This window comes from Bombina bombina, chromosome 1, assembly GCF_027579735.1.
Source record: "Bombina bombina isolate aBomBom1 chromosome 1, aBomBom1.pri, whole genome shotgun sequence".
NCBI lineage: Eukaryota > Metazoa > Chordata > Amphibia > Anura > Bombinatoridae > Bombina > Bombina bombina.
The window spans coordinates 15969379-15984779 of NC_069499.1; the positions used below are offsets into that span (position 1 = coordinate 15969379).

The window sequence follows — 15401 nt, forward strand, 5'->3', positions numbered from 1 at the left end:
CGTGAGACAAGCTTCTTTTTTCTACACAAAAGGGAGTTTAATGTCCCTTTTAACAAGTGCACTGGGTTAAATGCATACGCTAAAGCTACAACCCGTAACACTAGGAGTTAAATGCATACGCTAAAGCTACAACCCGTAACACTAGGAGTTAAATGCATACGCTAAAGCTACAACCCGTAACACTAGGAGTTAAATGCATACGCTAAAGCTACAACCCGTAACACTAGGAGTTAAATGCATACGCTAAAGCTACAACGCGTAACACTAGGAGTTAAATGCATACGCTAAAGCTACAACGCGTAACACTAGGAGTTAAATGCATACGCTAAAGCTACAACGCGTAACACTAGGAGTTAAATGCATACGCTAAAGCTACAACGCGTAACACTAGGAGTTAAATGCATACGCTAAAGCTACAACGCGTAACACTAGGAGTTAAATGCATACGCTAAAGCTACAACCCGTAACACTAGGAGTTAAATGCATACGCTACAGCTACAACCCGTAACACTAGGAGTTAAATGCATACGCTACAGCTACAACGCGTAACACTAGGAGTTAAATGCATACGCTTAAACTACAACGCGTAACACTAGGAGTTAAATGCATACGCTTAAACTACAACGCGTAACACTAGGAGTTAAATGCATACGCTTAAACTACAACACGTAACGCTCTAAGAATTAAATGCATACGCTAAAGCTACAATACGTAACACTAGGCGTTAAATGCATACGCTACAGCTACAACACGTAACGCTCTAAGAGTTAAATGCATACGCTAAAGCTACATCACGTAACAATAGGAGTTAAATGCATATGCTACAGCTACAACACGTAACGCTCTAAGAGTTAAATGCATACGCTAAAGCTACATCACGTAACAATAGGAGTTAAATGCATACGCTACAGCTACAACACGTAACGCTCTAAGAGTTAAATGCATACGCTACAGCTACAACACGTAACAATAGGAGTTAAATGCATACGCTACAGCTACAGTAATGCACTACTGGAATCTAGCTGAACACATCTAGTTAGCCAATCACAATAGACAAATGTGTGCAGGCACCAGTCAAAAGGATACTAGGAGAATAAAGCACATTTGAAGACAGAAGTGAATTTAAAAGTGTCTTAAAATGACCGGCTCTATCTGAATCACACAAGTTTAATTTGGACTTTCCTATCCTTTAAATACATAAGCTACAACATATAACACAACCAGTGCACCTATTAGCAGCACTACACGCATGTAGGTAACAAATACCGCCTGTGTCTATCCCTTTAAATGCATAAGCTACAACATATAACACAACCAGTGCACCTATTAGCAGCACTACACGCATGTAGGTAACAAATACCGCCTGTGTCTATCCCTTTAAATGCATAAGCTACAACATATAACACAACCAGTGCACCTATTAGCAGCACTACACGCATGTAGGTAACAAATACCGTCTGTGCCCATCCCTTTAAATGCATAAGCTACAACATATAACACAACCAGTGCACCTATTAGCAGCACTACACGCATGTAGGTAACAAATACCGTCTGTGCCCATCCCTTTAAATGCATAAGCTACAACATATAACACAACCAGTGCACCTATTAGCAGCACTACACGCATGTAGGTAACAAATACCGTCTGTGTCTATCCCTTTAAATGCATAAGCTACAACATATAACACAACCAGTGCACCTATTAGCAGCACTACACGCATGTAGGTAACAAATACGGTCTGTGTCTATCCCTTTAAATGCATAAGCTACAACATATAACACAACCAGTGCACCTATTAGCAGCACTACACGCATGTAGGTAACAAATACCGTCTGTGTCCATCCCTTTAAATGCATAAGCTACAACATATAACACAACCAGTGCACCTATTAGCAGCACTACATGCATGTAGGTAACAAATACCGTCTGTGCCCATCCCTTTAAATACATAAGCTACAACATATAACACAACCAGTGCACCTATTAGCAGCACTACACGCATGTAGGTAACAAATACCGTCTGTGTCCATCCCTTTAAATACATAAGCTACAACATATAACACAACCAGTGCACCTATTAGCAGCACTACACGCATGTAGGTAACAAATACCGCCTGTGTCTATCCCTTTAAATGCATAAGCTACAACATATAACACAACCAGTGCACCTATTAGCAGCACTACACGCATGTAGGTAACAAATACCGCCTGTGTCTATCCTTTAAATGCATAAGCTACAACATATAACACAACCAGTGCACCTATTAGCAGCACTACACGCATGTAGGTAACAAATACCGCCTGTGTCTATCCCTTTAAATGCATAAGCTACAACATATAACACAACCAGTGCACCTATTAGCAGCACTACACGCATGTAGGTAACAAATACCGCCTGTGTCTATCCCTTTAAATGCATAAGCTACAACATATAACACAACCAGTGCACCTATTAGCAGCACTACACGCATGTAGGTAACAAATACCGTCTGTGCCCATCCCTTTAAATACATAAGCTACAACATATAACACAACCAGTGCACCTATTAGCAGCACTACACGCATGTAGGTAACAAATACCGTCTGTGTCTATCCCTTTAAATGCATAAGCTACAACATATAACACAACCAGTGCACCTATTAGCAGCACTACACGCATGTAGGTAACAAATACCGTCTGTGCCCATCCCTTTAAATACATAAGCTACAACATATAACACAACCAGTGCACCTATTAGCAGCACTACACGCATGTAGGTAACAAATACCGTCTGTGTCTATCCCTTTAAATGCATAAGCTACAACATATAACACAACCAGTGCACCTATTAGCAGCACTACACGCATGTAGGTAACAAATACCGTCTGTGCCCATCCCTTTAAATACATAAGCTACAACATATAACACAACCAGTGCACCTATTAGCAGCACTACACGCATGTAGGTAACAAATACCGTCTGTGCCCATCCCTTTAAATACATAAGCTACAACATATAACACAACCAGTGCACCTATTAGCAGCACTACACGCATGTAGGTAACAAATACCGCCTGTGTCCATCCCTTTAAATGCATAAGCTACAACATATAACACAACCAGTGCACCTATTAGCAGCACTACATGCATGTAGGTAACAAATACCGTCTGTGTCCATCCCTTTAAATGCATAAGCTACAACATATAACACAACCAGTGCACCTATTAGCAGCACTACACGCATGTAGGTAACAAATACCGCCTGTGTCCATCCCTTTAAATGCATAAGCTACAACATATAACACAACCAGTGCACCTATTAGCAGCACTACACGCATGTAGGTAACAAATACCGTCTGTGTCCATCCCTTTAAATACATAAGCTACAACATATAACACAACCAGTGCACCTATTAGCAGCACTACACGCATGTAGGTAACAAATACCGTCTGTGTCTATCCCTTTAAATGCATAAGCTACAACATATAACACAACCAGTGCACCTATTAGCAAAACTACACGCATGTAGGTAACAAATACCGTCTGTGCCCATCCCTTTAAATGCATAAGCTACAACATATAACACAACCAGTGCACCTATTAGCAGCACTACACGCATGTAGGTAACAAATACCGTCTGTGCCCATCCCTTTAAATGCATAAGCTACAACATATAACACAACCAGTGCACCTATTAGCAGCACTACACGCATGTAGGTAACAAATACCGTCTGTGTCCATCCCTTTAAATACATAAGCTACAACATATAACACAACCAGTGCACCTATTAGCAGCACTACACGCATGTAGGTAACAAATACCGTCTGTGTCTATCCCTTTAAATGCATAAGCTACAACATATAACACAACCAGTGCACCTATTAGCAGCACTACACGCATGTAGGTAACAAATACCGTCTGTGTCCATCCCTTTAAATGCATAAGCTACAACATATAACACAACCAGTGCACCTATTAGCAGCACTACACGCATGTAGGTAACAAATACCGTCTGTGTCCATCCCTTTAAATACATAAGCTACAACATATAACACAACCAGTGCACCTATTAGCAAAACTACACGCATGTAGGTAACAAATACCGCCTGTGTCCATCCCTTTAAATGCATAAGCTACAACATATAACACAACCAGTGCACCTATTAGCAGCACTACACGCATGTAGGTAACAAATACCGCCTGTGTCTATCCCTTTAAATGCATAAGCTACAACATATAACACAACCAGTGCACCTATTAGCAGCACTACACGCATGTAGGTAACAAATACCGCCTGTGTCTATCCCTTTAAATGCATAAGCTACAACATATAACACAACCAGTGCACCTATTAGCAGCACTACACGCATGTAGGTAACAAATACCGTCTGTGCCCAGCCCTTTAAATACATAAGCTACAACATATAACACAACCAGTGCACCTATTAGCAGCACTACACGCATGTAGGTAACAAATACCGTCTGTGTCTATCCCTTTAAATGCATAAGCTACAACATATAACACAACCAGTGCACCTATTAGCAGCACTACACGCATGTAGGTAACAAATACCGTCTGTGCCCATCCCTTTAAATGCATAAGCTACAACATATAACACAACCAGTGCACCTATTAGCAGCACTACACGCATGTAGGTAACAAATACCGCCTGTGTCCATCCCTTTAAATGCATAAGCTACAACATATAACACAACCAGTGCACCTATTAGCAGCACTACACGCATGTAGGTAACAAATACCGCCTGTGTCTATCCCTTTAAATGCATAAGCTACAACATATAACACAACCAGTGCACCTATTAGCAGCACTACATGCATGTAGGTAACAAATACCGTCTGTGCCCAGCCCTTTAAATACATAAGCTACAACATATAACACAACCAGTGCACCTATTAGCAGCACTACACGCATGTAGGTAACAAATACCGTCTGTGTCTATCCCTTTAAATGCATAAGCTACAACATATAACACAACCAGTGCACCTATTAGCAGCACTACACGCATGTAGGTAACAAATACCGTCTGTGCCCATCCCTTTAAATGCATAAGCTACAACATATAACACAACCAGTGCACCTATTAGCAGCACTACACGCATGTAGGTAACAAATACCATCTGTGTCTATCCCTTTAAATGCATAAGCTACAACATATAACACAACCAGTGCACCTATTAGCAGCACTACACGCATGTAGGTAACAAATACCGTCTGTGTCCATCCCTTTAAATGCATAAGCTACAACATATAACACAACCAGTGCACCTATTAGCAGCACTACACGCATGTAGGTAACAAATACCATCTGTGTCTATCCCTTTAAATGCATAAGCTACAACATATAACACAACCAGTGCACCTATTAGCAGCACTACACGCATGTAGGTAACAAATACCGTCTGTGTCCATCCCTTTAAATGCATAAGCTACAACATTTAACACAACCAGTACACCTATTAGCAAAACTACACGCATGTAGGTAACAAATACCGTCTGCGTCCATCCCTTTAAATGCATAAGCTACAACATATAACACAACCAGTGCACCTATTAGCAGCACTACACGCATGTAGGTAACAAATACCGTCTGCGCCCATCCCTTTAAATGCATAAGCTACAACATATAACACAACCAGTGCACCTATTAGCAGCACTGCACACATGTAGGTAACAAATACCGTCTGTGCCCATCCCTTTAAATACATAAGCTACAACATATAACACAACCAGTGCACCTATTAGCAGCACTACACGCATGTAGGTAACAAATACCGTCTGCGTCCATCCCTTTAAATACATAAGCTACAACATATAACACAACCAGTGCACCTATTAGCAGCACTACACGCATGTAGGTAACAAATACCGTCTGTGTCTATCCCTTTAAATGCATAAGCTACAACATATAACACAACCAGTGCACCTATTAGCAGCACTACACGCATGTAGGTAACAAATACCGTCTGTGCCCATCCCTTTAAATGCATAAGCTACAACATATAACACAACCAGTGCACCTATTAGCAGCACTACACGCATGTAGGTAACAAATACCGTCTGTGTCTATCCCTTTAAATACATAAGCTACAACATATAACACAACCAGTGCACCTATTAGCAGCACTACACGCATGTAGGTAACAAATACCGTCTGTGCCCATCCCTTTAAATGCATAAGCTACAACATATAACACAACCAGTGCACCTATTAGCAGCACTACACGCATGTAGGTAACAAATACGGTCTGTGTCTATCCCTTTAAATACATAAGCTACAACATATAACACAACCAGTGCACCTATTAGCAGCACTACACGCATGTAGGTAACAAATACCGCCTGTGTCCATCCCTTTAAATGCATAAGCTACAACATATAACACAACCAGTGCACCTATTAGCAGCACTACACGCATGTAGGTAACAAATACCGTCTGTGTCTATCCCTTTAAATGCATAAGCTACAACATATAACACAACCAGTGCAACTATTAGCAGCACTACACGCATGTAGGTAACAAATACCGTCTGTGTCTATCCCTTTAAATGCATAAGCTACAACATATAACACAACCAGTGCACCTATTAGCAGCACTACACGCATGTAGGTAACAAATACCGTCTGTGTCTATCCCTTTAAATACATAAGCTACAACATATAACACAACCAGTGCACCTATTAGCAGCACTACACGCATGTAGGTAACAAATACCGTTTGTGTCTATCCCTTTAAATACATAAGCTACAACATATAACACAACCAGTGCACCTATTAGCAGCACTACACGCATGTAGGTAACAAATACCGTCTGTGTCTATCCCTTTAAATGCATAAGCTACAACATATAACACAACCAGTGCACCTATTAGCAGCACTACACGCATGTAGGTAACAAATACCGCCTGTGTCCATCCCTTTAAATGCATAAGCTACAACATATAACACAACCAGTGCACCTATTAGCAGCACTACATGCATGTAGGTAACAAATACCGTCTGTGCCCATCCCTTTAAATACATAAGCTACAACATATAACACAACCAGTGCACCTATTAGCAGCACTACACGCATGTAGGTAACAAATACCGTCTGTGTCTATCCCTTTAAATGCATAAGCTACAACATATAACACAACCAGTGCACCTATTAGCAGCACTACACGCATGTAGGTAACAAATACCGTCTGTGCCCATCCCTTTAAATACATAAGCTACAACATATAACACAACCAGTGCACCTATTAGCAAAACTACACGCATGTAGGTAACAAATACCGTCTGTGCCCATCCCTTTAAATGCATAAGCTACAACATATAACACAACCAGTGCACCTATTAGCAGCACTACACGCATGTAGGTAACAAATACCGCCTGTGTCCATCCCTTTAAATGCATAAGCTACAACATATAACACAACCAGTGCACCTATTAGCAGCACTACACGCATGTAGGTAACAAATACCGTCTGTGCCCATCCCTTTAAATGCATAAGCTACAACATATAACACAACCAGTGCACCTATTAGCAGCACTACACGCATGTAGGTAACAAATACCGTCTGTGTCTATCCCTTTAAATACATAAGCTACAACATATAACACAACCAGTGCACCTATTAGCAGCACTACACGCATGTAGGTAACAAATACCGTCTGTGTCTATCCCTTTAAATGCATAAGCTACAACATATAACACAACCAGTGCACCTATTAGCAGCACTACACGCATGTAGGTAACAAATACCGTCTGTGTCTATCCCTTTAAATGCATAAGCTACAACATATAACACAACCAGTGCACCTATTAGCAGCACTACACGCATGTAGGTAACAAATACCGTCTGTGCCCATCCCTTTAAATGCATAAGCTACAACATATAACACAACTGGTGCACCTATTAGCAGCACTACACGCATGTAGGTAACAGATACCGTCTGCGTCCATCCCTTTAAATACATAAGCTACAACATATAACACAACCAGTGCACCTATTAGCAGCACTACACGCATGTAGGTAACAAATACCGTCTGTGCCCATCCCTTTAAATGCATAAGCTACAACATATAACACAACCAGTGCACCTATTAGCAGCACTACACGCATGTAGGTAACAAATACCGCCTGTGTCCATCCCTTTAAATGCATAAGCTACAACATATAACACAACCAGTGCACCTATTAGCAGCACTACACGCATGTAGGTAACAAATACCGTCTGTGCCCATCCCTTTAAATGCATAAGCTACAACATATAACACAACTGGTGCACCTATTAGCAGCACTACACGCATGTAGGTAACAAATACCGTCTGCGTCCATCCCTTTAAATACATAAGCTACAACATATAACACAACCAGTGCACCTATTAGCAGCACTACACGCATGTAGGTAACAAATACCGCCTGTGTCTATCCCTTTAAATGCATAAGCTACAACATATAACACAACCAGTGCACCTATTAGCAGCACTACACGCATGTAGGTAACAAATACCGTCTGCGTCCATCCCTTTAAATACATAAGCTACAACATATAACACAACCAGTGCACCTATTAGCAGCACTACACGCATGTAGGTAACAAATACCGCCTGTGTCCTACACAGAAGCTGCTGTGCACTGTAACCAGTTCCCCACGGGCTAAACACACAGTACAAAAACAGTCTCATGTGAAGGATTAGAACAGGCAGATTTTCTATAACAATGTCCCTTTAAGTGTACTTAGCACAAAACCATTTCTTGGGAATAACACGGCCTAATTAACCCCTTAACCAATGGAGCCAGCAACACTACCTTGCAGAGCAATGTATGGCAGAGCTGTTTGGCAGCTAACAGGTTAACAGTTTGGTTTCTGTCTCCCGTTTATAAGAGGAAATATTTTTATCTGAATGTGACGAATCCCAAAGCAGCTCAGAGGCCGCAGTGACCGTATCTATTCCAGGAGTTTTTATAAAGCGGTTTCAGAGTTCCAAATATAACAAAGCAACTGCTGCTAAGACCCATGAAATAAACATCCTACAGCTTTCCTAACAACCGAGACACAAAACATCTATGTGAATCAGTGGGCGACGGCCACTTGCAGAGGTGTACGGGGAACATATCGCTAGTTCTACTGATCAGACATAAACCAAACCAGTAAAGCTCAGTGCTCAGGATCACTGGAGATGTTTATTTTACTGTGGTTTGATAACAATGACTCTATTGCTGGGTGTAGAACTTATTATTTACTGGTGCCTTAATAATAATAAATGAGGAAGGTATCCCTGGCAGAGCTGGAGCTCGTGTTGATGGGAGTAGGCGGAAGATACAAGACCGGGCTTGGAGAGACGGAGCAGCTGCTGCCCAGACATCAGGGTGGATTTACCGGTCCCCTTGGGGGCCCACAGCTTACACTGCCAAGCCCAGCACCTCAGTTATACAGTGTCTGTCCCAGCAAATGCCATCAGCGCCCCTGGGTGCTATTTATCCCTGTGACCCATTCCCTATATATCACCCTATACCCTTTTATTCAGGGTCCCCAGGTGTGTTCCATCTATCACTAGGATCCGTGTATCTAATATCTATCCCAGTGCCTTCAATCTCTCTGCCAAGCAATATCTCCCAGTGCCCCATATACCTATACGTCAGGTATCCCAGCGCTCGCTATAGCTATACGTCAGATATACCAGCGCTCTCTATATGTCAGGTATCCCGCCGCTCGCTATAGCTATACGTCAGGTATCCCAACACTCGCTATACCTATATGTCATGTATCCCGGCGCTCGCTATACGCCAGGTATCCCGGCGCTCGCTATACGCCAGGTATCCCGGGGCTCGCTATACGCCAGGTATCCCGGCGCTCGCTATACGCCAGGTATCCCGGCGCTCGCTATACGCCAGGTATCCCGGCGCTCGCTATACCTATACGCCAGGTATCCCAGCGCTCGCTATAACTATATGTCAGTTACTCCAGAGCTCACTATACCTATATGTCATTTACTCCAGAGTTCACTATACCTATATATCAGTTACCCCCATGTGACGTGAGTCACCAAGATCTGAGGGCCTGTTATGGAACATTCTTTGGGCAGGAGGTACATGTGCTTAAGGATACCCAGAGACTGCATGGAAATGTGGAATTTTATATGCTGGACACCCCATGTACTTTCATAACTCTGTCTTATGTCCATGTCACCCTGTAGCCATAAATACAGGATGGGCACAGGGTGTGAGTGCCCCTTGTGGGAGCAATTGTAACTATAAACCAAGTGGGCATAAAGGACTTAATTGTGTCTCAGGAGTCTTTCTGGGTAAACTGATTGTGTTCCTGTGTGATTATGTTAACTAGACTGCCCAACATCAGATTGTCTGAGTAAACTTTCTTCCCCAGTTAATTAACTTGATATGTTAATCTGTTTTACCTGTGAATAGACAATTGTTAGAGGTTTGCTGTATTGTTCATATGTTTGCTTTACTGTTTAACCAATTCCCTATGTAACCTGAAGCTCTGTGACTCTGGAATGCCAGGTGTATAAATCTGTGTGCTGCTTTTAAATAAAGTGTTAATTTTTGTGTTCAGACCTCTGAGTGTTGCCTCAGTTCTGTTCACCTATATAACTTTAGTCTGCGGTCAAAGGGAGATACTAGGAGCTATTGCTCTGGATAAAGGGATGTCCAGGACAAGGGAAGTGTTCTAACGGAGGTACTCATTTGGGGTACCAGGCGGTCCGTCACACCCCAGAGCCAGAGCTCACTATACCTATATGTCAGATAACTCAGCGCTCACTATACCTATATATCAGTTACCCCAGAGCTCACTATACCTATATATCAGTTACCCCAGAGCTCACTATACCTATATATCAGTTACCCCAGAGCTCACTATACCTATATATCAGTTACCCCAGAGCTCACTATACCTATATATCAGTTACCCCAGAACTCACTATACCTATATGTCAGGTATCCCAGCGCTCACTATACCTATATATCAGTTACCCCAGAGCTCGCTATACCTATATGTCAGGTATCCCAGCGCTCACTATACCTATATATCTGTTACCCCAGAGCATGCTATACCTATATGTCAGGTATCCCAGCGCTCGCTATACCTATATGTCAGATAACTCAGCGCTCACTATACCTATATATCAGTTACCCCAGAGCTCACTATACCTATATATCAGTTACCCCAGAACTCACTATACCTATATGTCAGGTATCCCAACGCTCGCTATACCTATATGTCAGGTATCCCAACGCTCGCTATACCTATATGTCAGGTATCCCAACGCTCGCTATACCTATATGTCAGGTATCCCAACGCTCGCTATACCTATATGTCAGGTATCCCAACGCTCGCTATACCTATATGTCAGGTATCCCAACGCTCGCTATACCTATATGTCAGGTAACCCAGGGCTCACTATACCTATATGTCAGGTAACCCAGGGCTCACTATACCTATATGTCAGGTAACCCAGGGCTCACTATACCTATATGTCAGGTAACCCAGGGCTCACTATACCTATATGTCAGGTAACCCAGGGCTCACTATACCTATATGTCAGGTAACCCAGGGCTCACTATACCTATATGTCAGGTAACCCAGGGCTCACTATACCTATATGTCAGGTAACCCAGGGCTCACTATACCTATATGTCAGGTAACCCAGGGCTCACTATACCTATATGTCAGGTAACCCAGGGCTCACTATACCTATATGTCAGGTAACCCAGGGCTCACTATACCTATATGTCAGGTAACCCAGGGCTCACTATACCTATATGTCAGGTAACCCAGGGCTCACTATACCTATATGTCAGGTAACCCAGGGCTCACTATACCTATATGTCAGGTAACCCAGGGCTCACTATACCTATATGTCAGGTATCCCAGCGCTCCCTATACCTATATGTCAGGTATCCCAGCGCTCCCTATACCTATATGTCAGGTATCCAAACGCTCGCTATACCTATATGTCAGGTATCCAAACGCTCGCTATACCTATATGTCAGGTAACCCAGGGCTCACTATACCTATATGTCAGGTAACCCAGGGCTCACTATACCTATATGTCAGGTAACCCAGGGCTCACTATACCTATATGTCAGGTATCCCAGCGCTCCCTATACCTATATGTCAGGTATCCCAGCGCTCCCTATACCTATATGTCAGGTATCCCAACGCTCGCTATAACTATATGTCAGGTAACCCAGGGCTCACTATACCTATATGTCAGGTATCCATATGATCCAAGTATCTATATATGACACCTATATCCCTAGTATCACTGGGTGCCAGGTATCCCTTTTCCCTGTATATTTATCTGGGTGCCAGGTAACCATATGCCCCATATATCCGTGTGCCAGGGATCCCTATGCCCCTGTATAGCTATGGGTGCCAGGTATCCCTATGCCCAGTATATCCCTGGGTGTCAGGTACACCTACTACTGGTATAGCTTTAAGTAGCAGGTTATCCTTATGACATTTATAAACATTGGGTGCTAGTTATCTCTATGCTCTTTAAATCTCTAGGTGCTAGCTATCCCTCTGCCTGCTACAGCCCTGGGTATCAGACTACCAGGTATCCCTCTGCCTGCTACAGCCCTGGGTATCAGACTACCAGGTATCCCTCTGCCTGCTACAGCCCTGGGTATCAGACTACCAGGTATCCCTCTGCCCGCTACAGCCCTGGGTACCAGGTATCCCTCTGCCCGCTACAGCCCTGGGTACCAGGTATCCCTCTGCCCGCTAAAGCCCTGGGTACCAGACTATCAGGTATCCCTCTGCCCGCTACTGCCCTGGGTACCAGGTATCCCTCTGCCCGCTACAGCCCTGGGTACCAGGTATCCCTCTGCCCGCTAAAGCCCTGGGTACCAGACTATCAGGTATCCCTCTGCCCGCTACAGCCCTGGGTACCAGACTATCAGGTATCCCTCTGCCCGCTACTGCCCTGGGTACCAGGTATCCCTTTGCAGCTAAAGCCCTGGGTACCAGGTATCCCTCTGCCCGCTACTGCCCTGGGTACCAGGTATCCCTCTGCCCGCTACTGCCCTGGGTACCAGGTATCCCTCTGCCCGCTACTGCCCTGGGTACCAGACTACCAGGTATCCCTCTGCCCCTTTATCTCTAGGTACCAGGTATCCCTCTGCCCGCTAAAGCCCTGGGTACCAGACTATCAGGTATCCCTCTGCCCGCTACTGCCCTGGGTACCAGGTATCCCTTTGCAGCTAAAGCCCTGGGTACCAGGTATCCCTCTGCCCGCTACTGCCCTGGGTACCAGGTATCCCTCTGCCCGCTACTGCCCTGGGTACCAGGTATCCCTCTGCCCGCTACTGCCCTGGGTACCAGGTATCCCTCTGCCCGCTACTGCCCTGGGTACCAGGTATCCCTCTGCCCGCTACTGCCCTGGGTACCAGACTATCAGGTATCCCTCTGCCCCTTTATCTCTAGGTACCAGGTATCCCTGTGCCAGCTAAAGCCCTGGGTACCAGACTACCAGGTATCCCTCTGCCCGCTACTGCCCTGAGTACCAGGTATCCCTCTGCCCGCTACTGCCCTGGGTACCAGGTATCCCTCTGCCCGCTACTGCCCTGGGTACCAGGTATCCCTCTGCCCGCTACTGCCCTGGGTACCAGGTATCCCTCTGCCCGCTACTGCCCTGGGTACCAGACTACCAGGTATCCCTCTGCCCCTTTATCTCTAGGTACCAGGTATCCCTCTGCCCGCTAAAGCCCTGGGTACCAGACTATCAGGTATCCCTCTGCCCGCTACTGCCCTGGGTACCAGGTATCCCTTTGCAGCTAAAGCCCTGGGTACCAGGTATCCCTCTGCCCGCTACTGCCCTGGGTACCAGGTATCCCTCTGCCCGCTACTGCCCTGGGTACCAGGTATCCCTCTGCCCGCTACTGCCCTGGGTACCAGGTATCCCTCTGCCCGCTACTGCCCTGGGTACCAGACTACCAGGTATCCCCCTGCCCCTTTATCTCTAGGTACCAGGTATCCCCCTGCCCCTTTATCTCTAGGTACCAGGTATCCCTAAGCCCCTTTATCTCTAGGTACCAGGTATCCCTAAGCCCCTTTATCTCTAGGTACCAGGTATCCCCCTGCCCCTTTATCTCTAGGTACCAGGTATCCCTGTGCCAGTATAGCACTAGGTGCCAGGCACATCACCGGGCTTTATAACCAGCACTAGGACAAATGGTTGCCATAGGCCGGCTGCTCAGGCTGTGTCCTTGGCTCAGTATGATCATTAATCCCCCGGCTGCAGCTAGAGGATAGGGTGGGGGAGGGGATGTGTACACCGGCTACCTCAGGTGATACCCTGTACTGTCAGGTCTGGGGACGACCCCGGCCTACCTCCCCCAGGTACGCTCCGCAGGCCACATACCTGTTCGGGCTCCGTGCAGCCTGGGAATCCCCCGGTATCCGGCTCTGGTAATAAGAAGACGCGCAGACTCCTGCCCCGCTGGCTGTGACACCCTCCTGCACTTGCACGACAGGTTCATGACATCATCTGTGCGGTGCCCTCCCCCTCCCGCACCGTCGGGATAGGTGACATTCCTGCTGCTTCTGCCGTGCACCAGCTCCGCCCCTCTGCACCCGCTCAGCTCCGCCCCCACAGCAGCCGCTCCGCCCTGACAGCACACGCCCCTCCGCACCCGCCCCGCCTCTAATAACTGCCCGCCCCCCACCAGCTCCGCCCCGCCCCTCTGCACCCGCTCAGCTCCGCCCCCCACAGCAGCCGCTCCGCCCTGACAGCACACGCCCCGCCTCAAATAACTGCCCGCCCCCCACCAGCTCCGCCCCGCTCCAATGCACCCGCTCAGCTCCGCCCCCCCAGCAGCCGCTCCGCCCTGACAGCACACGCCCCTCCGCACCCGCCCCGTCTCTAACTGCCCGCCCCCCACCAGCTCCGCCCCTCACACACGCCCCCTGTTCTTAAGGTGGATTATTGGCACACTCAGAAGGTAAATTAGTAAAGCCCGCTCCTAAAGATGGCACTGCAGCCCCTCACCCTTACACGTGATAATATGCAATGAATATTCCCATCTCATTAGGTGTATTACTAGTGGTACAGTGACCGCACCGAGTCCTGTGCAGCTCTGGTCTGGGTAACAGCCTGGACCCCTAACCTGAGCCAGCCCCCTCATACCTATATATCCTCATACCTATAAATCCTCAACCCCCTCACATACAGCCCTCCATACCTATATATCCTAATACCTATATATCCTCATACCTATAAATCCTCAACCCCCTCACATACAGTCCCCCCATACCTATATATCCTCATACCTATAAATCCTCAACCCCCTCACATACAGTCCCCCCATACCTATATATCCTCAACCCCCTCACATACAGCCCTCCATACCTATATATCCTCATACCTATAAATCCTCAACCC

At 45.6% G+C, this 15401-nt stretch overlaps 1 protein-coding gene across 1 annotated transcript in view; it reads right to left on the reverse strand.

Moving 5' to 3' along the window:
* Positions 1 to 14540, reverse strand: part of CEP170B (centrosomal protein 170B) — a 325448-nt gene extending 310908 nt beyond the window's left edge. Inside the window, exon 1 of the mRNA XM_053697256.1 lies at positions 14382 to 14540. The gene's annotated coding sequence lies outside the window, so the exon portion shown is untranslated. The remainder of the gene's footprint in view (positions 1 to 14381) is intronic.
* Between the last annotated feature and the right edge of the window lie 861 nt (positions 14541 to 15401).